At 35.8% G+C, this 8184-nt stretch overlaps 1 pseudogene; it reads left to right on the plus strand.

Moving 5' to 3' along the window:
- The first annotated feature begins 6033 nt into the window (after nucleotides 1–6033).
- On the plus strand, nucleotides 6034–7921 carry LOC143535459 (pentatricopeptide repeat-containing protein At3g48250, chloroplastic pseudogene; annotated as a pseudogene).
- Nucleotides 7922–8184: the final 263 nt, after the last annotated feature.

The following is an 8184-nucleotide window of genomic DNA, read 5'->3' on the forward strand; positions in this document are numbered from 1 at the left end:
GTGACATATTATCTTCGTTCTTGTTTATTATTGCAATGGAAGCCTTACATGTTTCCACTAGAATAGCTTGTTTTGAAGGGTTGTTCAAAGGAATACAAACATTGTAGAATGACCCGCTAGTTTCACACTTATTTTATACCGATGACGCGGTGTTCCTTGGATAATGGTGTCATTCTAATTTCACAAATCTAAAAGGAATTCGGAGATCCTTCCATGTAACCTCGGGATTAAAGGTTAACCTTCATAAAAACACACTTTATAGGGTGAAAGCGGGTTGGAATTTGGTTTAGTCAATGGCTGATTTTCTTAATTGTAAGTCTGATAAGTTACCTTTCTTTCATTTAGGTTTACCGGTTGGAGCAAACATGGGCTTAACAAGAAATTAGCAACCTATCTAGATAAGTTTGATACTAAACTATCAAAATGGAAGGAGAAAACATTATCTTTTGGAGGCCGACTAACACTACTCAAATCAGTACTTGGTAATTTGGGGGTTTATTATTTTTCAATCTTTCATTCCCCGGTTAAAGTGCTAAAAAATTGGAGTCCAAATGCCGAAAGTTCTTATGGGGGTGGAGATGATGAAAAGGATAAAATCAGTTGGGTTGCGTAGCAAAAAATAATACGAGATAAAGATTGGGGTGGTCTTGGGGTCAGGATTTTCAATGCAACCAGCATTGCTCTACTTGCTAAATGGTGGGCTCGATATAAAAACTATAAGTCCTCTATGTGGGTTAAAATTATTTATGTTGTTCATACGAATATTCAGTCATGGGGATCAATTCCGGTTGAAAAATCTCTTTGGGGGGGGGGGGGGGGGGCTGGAAAGCTATACATAATTAGATCAAGATAAACTGATGAGTAATCAGAATATGTTGGAAAGTATACAACTAAAAATGGGTATGGGAGAAAATCTTGTTTTGGCTGGACAATTGGAAAAGTGACAGGCCGTTAAAAAACATATTCCCTTCGTTATTTGCCTTGGAGAAACAAAAAGATATTTTTGTTAAAGATTGTTATGTGTGGTCTAATAATAATGTTACTTGGGTATGGAGATGGTTCAAGATACCTAGATCGGCGCAGTTCCGTGTCTAATTTCGAAATTGTTTGGACTTGATATCGTCGGCGATAGTGACTTTTGGACCCCGATAAGTGGATGTGGAAAGGTTTGGATGGTTCGGCTGAGGAGTTTCTGGTCAAGAACTTGAGGTGGAACCAGATAACAAGGTACATGTGGTCGTTGACAGCTCCTTGTGGCTGAAATGCATTCCCATTAAGGTAAATTTTTTCAGTTGGAGGTTACTTTTAGATCGTATTGCTACAAAATTAGCACTCTTAACGAGAGGTATAGATGTTGGAAACGATACATGTGTTTTGTGCAATATGAATAAGGAGTCGGCGGTACATCTTATGGTTCATTGTTGGGTGGCAAAGTGGGTTTAGTCGACTATCCATGGTTGAGTAAACTTACCAAAGTCCACTTATTTTGATATTGTGAGAGATCTTTTGGAGTACCCTAATAAGCATAAAAATAATGTGGCGGAACGTGAAGCGACCTAAGAAATTATATTAGTCACATGTTGGATGATTTAGAAGGCTTGAAATGACAAGATTTTTAATAACAAACAATTCTAAGTGAGCAATTTGGTGTATGACATCAAGACAACTTTGTTTCTTTGGACCAAGCATAGGAGTAAGCATGTGGGCTTGGAGTGAGAGAAATTGTGCATGTTTAATTTCGTTAATTTTCCTATTTAAACGGATGTAAATGGTTTTTTGCTTGGTGTTTTTGTCATTTTTATTTCGTTGTATGTTTTAGGCTTCTTGTGACTTGCAAGTGGTTCTCTTTTCTTTTTATAATTTTGAGCCTGTCGAAAAAGAAAAGAAAATTAAAAACACCGAATGAAAGTAAGCAAGGGGTGACTCTGTACTAACCGATGGAGAGGAAAGATAAAATACGGCACAACACAACAATGATGAGGAAAATAATTGAATACATGTATATGCAGAAGCCGAGACGTTAGAAAACAAAAGAGAAATACCACGCATAACGCATCAATAAGGTATAGCACACGTATATAGTAAAGTAGTGGTTTCTATTTGCTTTACAATTAACTAGATGTTTTCATGGCGCGTTGCACCATTGTTACGTGTTACGTCAAAGTAAATACGCTGTTACTTATGTTACGCATGGTGGTTTTATTGGTTTGTTTTTTCTTACCTAAGTTTCAGGTCAGCATTTAACTGTAATCTCAGTCCCTAATCCAAAGATCAGTTCGTAGGTTAATAAGGGCCGTATATTATATGGCTTGTCTTATTCGAGGCAAATTGTTCTTGACGGCCCGTTATGTATGATTAGATTCCAAGTGAAAACATATTGTTAAAACTATAGGATTAGCTCATCATATATATCCTCGTTTCTATTAACATAAGACAACCAAAACCAAAATCTATTATTTGAAATGTAACAAATCTAACTAATCATCTCAATAACTTACTTAGGAAACACTAACTCTAATTTCAAAGGCCAACGGATGAGATCTTAGGAAACACAAACCCAATATCATGTATTTTACTAAGGACTCGTATTATCACTAACAATCCAGCCTTGCACCACTAAGGTAGTAATTGTATGAGATCTTCATTCACAAAATCCTTATTTCCATGAACTCTCTTCATACGTTAATAGGTGGGTAATTACTAATTAATATAATTAGAATTTAGGGTGTGTTTGGTATGGCGTAATAAAACGGATGAGGGAATGGAATGGATGTGGGATGAAATGGATGAGGGAATGAAATGAACCATTACCATTTTTTTGTCACGTTTGGTTATCATATAGGAATGGAATGATCATCCATTTACTACTACTACTACTACTACTACTACTACTACTACTACTACTACTACTAATAATAATAATAATAATAATAATAATAATAATATTATGAATATTCGTATTAACTCATTTTTAAGACCCGCGCACTTCAACGAGACCACTAAAGCGAATAAAAATAATCATAAAAATGTTTAATCACGCATACGCGTTATGAAGCGTTGACTCGCCAAATAATTTTAATAATATTGAGAATACGATAATAACTCTAATATAATAATTGTTATATTATAATATAAAAAATAATTATAATATAATAAAATTAATAACAATAATATAATAATCATAATATTTTATTATTGTTGTTATTGATTCCATTCCTTGAAGGAATGAAAAAAAACACATATGTAGTATTTGGTATGCAGGAATGACAATAGGAATGGAATGATTCATTACGTGGGAATGAAAAAAATGGTGTTTGGTTGCTCAATGGAATGGAATCATTCATTACACATAGAATCTCATTCCATCAAAACCATTCCTTCTCACCCCCTTCTTTTTTTTCATTCCATTCCTCCTTCACCCTACTTTCTCAACAACACTACCACCTAACAACTACCACCACCACTACCATTGGCACCACCACCAACTCCGCTGACACCACCACCGCCCCGCCACCATCGCCACCGCCACCATCACTTTCGTCGCTGGAGCTACCACCGTCGCCATTGTAGGGTGTTGTATTTTGGGTTAAAAAGTATTTTGAAATATGAGTGTTTTTATTATTTCTATTTCATTTCTACAATTTTTTTGGATACCAAACAATAAAAAATTAATAATTGATTTCATTCCTATAGGTTAACTAAACAAGACAAAGGAATGGTAATGATCCATTTCATTCCCTTGTCCATTCCATTCCTTCTCCCATTCCATTCCTCCTTCATTCTATTACCTCCAACCAAACATACCCCTACTTCTTAAAGAATGAAAATCATATATTTGAAAGGAATTTCATTCATTATGAAATGGTTCATTCCATTACTACATGACACGTGCCCTCAGGTTGCCCCTAAATAGATCTGAATCGATAATTAATTTGCAAACTCATCGCCAAATCTCGATTGCCTGACAATCCAACAGACTTGATATCCATCCGTGGTCGTTGCAGATTGACGAGGAACATCGCGGACGGTGGTCGGAAATCGGAAAGTAATCAGAATTTTAAGTCGCTCTTCATTATAGGTTTTCGGTTTTTGGTGTTGTTCCATTATCCATTTTCATTAGTGAAATTGATTTGAAAAAAATAACAGTTACTTTTGTTGTCCTATTTATACGGAATGACCCATTTCATTCCACCTCCTATTTCCTTCTATCAAACGCTACCTTAACTTTCATGCAGGTACTAAATTACAAAATAGGTAGAATATAACAACTCGCTTTGTACAATATAAGTGGAGTGAATTCGGTTAATTCAATTAATAGACACTCTAATTTCAAAAACCCCGCATAAATAGGACAACAAAAGTAACTGTTATTTTTTTCAAATCAATTTCACTAATGAAAATGGATAATGGAACAACACCAAAAACCGAAAACCTATAATGAAGAGCGACTTAAAATTCTGATTACTTTCCGATTTCCGACCACCGTCCGCGATGTTCCTCGTCAATCTGCAACGACCACGGATGGATATCAAGTCTGTTGGATTGTCAGGCAATCGAGATTTGGCGATGAGTTTGCAAATTAATTATCGATTCAGATCTATTTAGGGGCAACCTGAGGGCACTTGTAAAGAGCAAAGACAGATCTGTGCATTCTCAAAGTATGCAATTACCAACATGCCCTTGGTACTGTAGAATGCTACAGTGCTATAGTAACACCGCCCATTTGCTTTAATTATAGAGTAACTAGCTTAAGACCCGTGTAATACACGAGTTTTTCAACGAAAGATAACATATAATAATTAAGTGATGAAAAATTATACACGATGAATCAAACATATACAAAATACACTATACAATTAAAATTTCACTATTATTAGAATCATGTTTTACATATTTTGGATCCATTTAAGGTTATAAAATATGAGGCATTTATAAATTTCAAATAGTTGCAAATAAATAGGAATTAAATATTAAATTAACAATTTTTAAGAAATGTGAAGTTTAACTTGGGAGCGACAAATGACAAAACTTGTAGTTTTTTATTAGAGAGTAGATATAGATATAGATATAGAATAGATGTAGATATTAATATTTTATATTTATCTAATCTAATCTAACATCTAACAATACTAATAAAAGAAAATAATGGAGATGATGTGCCAATCTCACATTCATTCTTGGTCTATTCTCTCTTCTCATGCATTCTACATATCCATGGGTTATAGGGCAAAACCATTTTGACAAATGGGTTATAATTTCCTTTCTAAGACCTTTCGCATCAAGGCCATCCATAGCTTATGTGAAGGAAATTTGTGAGAAGAATGGAAAAGACAAGTGTTGTGGAGGTTGATGTGGAGGCCATCCATCCTTAAAGATCATTCATCAAGGATGGTGGTTTGTGGGTGCTCCATGTTGGTGATATGAAAATTATGAGGTTGTTTGTGGGAAGAATGAATATGTTATTGTTGTAGGTAAAAGTGTTTGTGAAAAAAATAAATAAAAAGTTGACGTGGCACGCTGACTACACTGTTTGTAGAGAAAATTACTCTGAACTGATGCGGACGGTCTAATGTTTCATCTCATTCATCCTATCTCTCCATGGGTTATAGGTCAAATAATTCTCTAATTCTTCATCTTATTTATCACACATATCCATGGGTCAAAACAATTTTAACAAATGAGTTACAAGTTCTCTTCTAATTCTCTAGCTCTTATCTCATTCATCATATCTATCAATGGGTAATAGGTCAAAACCATTTTGACAAATGTTATATATAAAGTGATTATTTCTAATTTGTAAATTTAGGATTACAGACTTCTTATTATTTATACTATATATTTTATTTTTTTTACCTTTAATTTTGTTCATTTTTTTTAAATAACAGACCTTATTTATTTTTATTATTTGATAAATCTCGGTTAATACGCCGGTTCAAAAGCTTGTATAATACCAATACCAATACCAATACCAATATTTTGACATTTGATGGGCTAAACCCGAACCCGACTTGACCGAAATCTGACAATCAAAACCTAAAACCCTCAATAACCCCTTTTGCCCCCTTTCTTCTTCACCTTCTTTGCAGCAGCCATGAATCCAAGCAAGAGATTACTGAGTTCACTCCGACTCGCCAACTCGCTCTACTCGACTCACCTCCCCAGAACCAACCAGGTAATAATCCCTAATTACATTTCCCCATTTCTCAATCTCCATAATAATCTCTTCTTCTCTTCAATTCCACAACAAACCCTTAACCTCATATTATCCCAAAACTGGTCAACCAATTTAGAAGACCAATTGCTAAAGTCAAAATCCGATTTCACCCACGAATCTGTTGTCTATATTCTAAAGAAGTTATCCCAAAACCCCCAAAAATCATCCGATTTCTTCGATTGGGTTGTGGGTAAATTAGGGTTTCAACCAAGCTCATCAATTTACAGCTTGATGCTTCGGGTTTACACCAATAAGCAATCGATTAAGCGCTTCTGGGTCACGGCTCATAAGATGAAAGAAGAGGGTTTCTTTATTGATGATCAAGCTTACTTATTGATTATTAGGGATTTCAAGAATTTGAATATGATGAATGAGTGTTCAGTTTTTATCAAGTTTTATAATGCGATGGTGAAACATAGCGCGGTTGATAAGATTGTTAAGGAGATTGTTGGTGTCGTGGTCGGGTCGGATTGGGGAGACGGGGTTGAAGAAAGGTTAAAAATGATGCATTTTGGGTTCGGGTTGTCGGATAATTTTGTGCTTAGGGTTTTGAAGGATCTGAGAAAGTACCCGTTGAAGGCGTTGGGGTTTTTCAAATGGGTTGAGCAAAATTATAAGTTTGAGCATAGTTCAGTCACTTATAACGGGATCTTACGGGTTCTTGGTCATCAAGATTCGATCGAAGAGTTTTGGAACACGTTTCTTGAAATGAAAACCAACGGGTATGAGATGGATCTTGATACTTACTTAAAGGTTTCAAGATTCTTTCAAAAACGAAAGATGTTAAACGAAGCGGTGGAGCTTTACGAGCACATGATGGATAGCCCGTACCCTCCCTCGAGTCAAGACTGTGGTGTACTTTTAAGAACCCTCGCGGGTAGCGTGTCACCCAATTTGGATCTTGTGTTTCGGGTCGTGAACAAGTTTGAATCGAAAGGTAATTCTTTATCGAAAAACGTTTATGACGGGATTCATAGATCGTTAACGAGCGTGGGCCAGTTTGAAGAAGCCGAAAAGATGATGTCAAGGATGAAAAACACAGGGTACGAACCCGATAACATAACTTATAGTCAGTTGATATACGGGCTTTGTAAAGCCGGAAAGCTAGAAGATGCGCGTGAAGTGATTAACATAATGGAGCAAAACGGGTGCACACCCGATGTTAAAACATGGACAATTCTCATTCAAGGACATTGTTCCGCGAATGAAGTCGAAAAAGCAGTTATTATTTTAGCCGATATGGTAGAAAAAGGATGTGAAGCGGACGCCGATCTATTGGATGTTTTATTAAACGCGTTTTTGGGTCATAATAAAACGATTGGCGCGTATACATTGTTAGTTGAAATGGTGAAAAGTGGAGGGGTTAAACCTTGGCAAGCAACTTGTAAAACTTTGATTCAAAAGTTGTTGTTCGACAGGAAGTTTGAGGAGTCTTTGGAGATTTTAAGGCTGATGAAGAAACATGAGTACCCGCCGTTTAGCGAGGCGTTTATCGGGTATCTTGGAAAATATGGGGCTGTGGATGATGCCTTGAGGTTTTTGAAGGCTTTAAGTTTTAAGGAAAAGCCGCCGATTACAGCGTACCAGAATGTTGTGCAGAGTATGGTTGATGAAGGGAGGGAATCCGAGGCTAAGGATTTGGTGTTTTTGTGTCCGCCTCACGTTAGGAAACATAAGTTGATTACTAGTATTGTTGGGTCTGTTTAACAGAGTCTGTTATATGATTTTTTTGTATTGAGTTTTATGATTTTGATGGTTAGATCAACAGTTTGTAGACAGTTTGGGTTTTTGTACGGACTGAAATAAACAATCTGGAGCGAGGTAAAATTATTCTTGCATTATGCACAAGTGGAAGTTGCTTGAATATTTTTGCATTTAAAAAGATTTGTAGATCTTTTCAAAGTTCTATGTGGAGATGAATTATGCAGCTAATTATGGGCACATATATAATTGTGTTAACTGATGTCTTG

The sequence above is a fragment of the Bidens hawaiensis genome, unplaced genomic scaffold (genome assembly GCF_021521415.1).
Source record: "Bidens hawaiensis isolate Kalapana, Puna unplaced genomic scaffold, B.hawaiensis_p1.1 tig00010474_1, whole genome shotgun sequence".
In the NCBI taxonomy this organism is placed as follows: Eukaryota; Viridiplantae; Streptophyta; class Magnoliopsida; order Asterales; family Asteraceae; genus Bidens; species Bidens hawaiensis.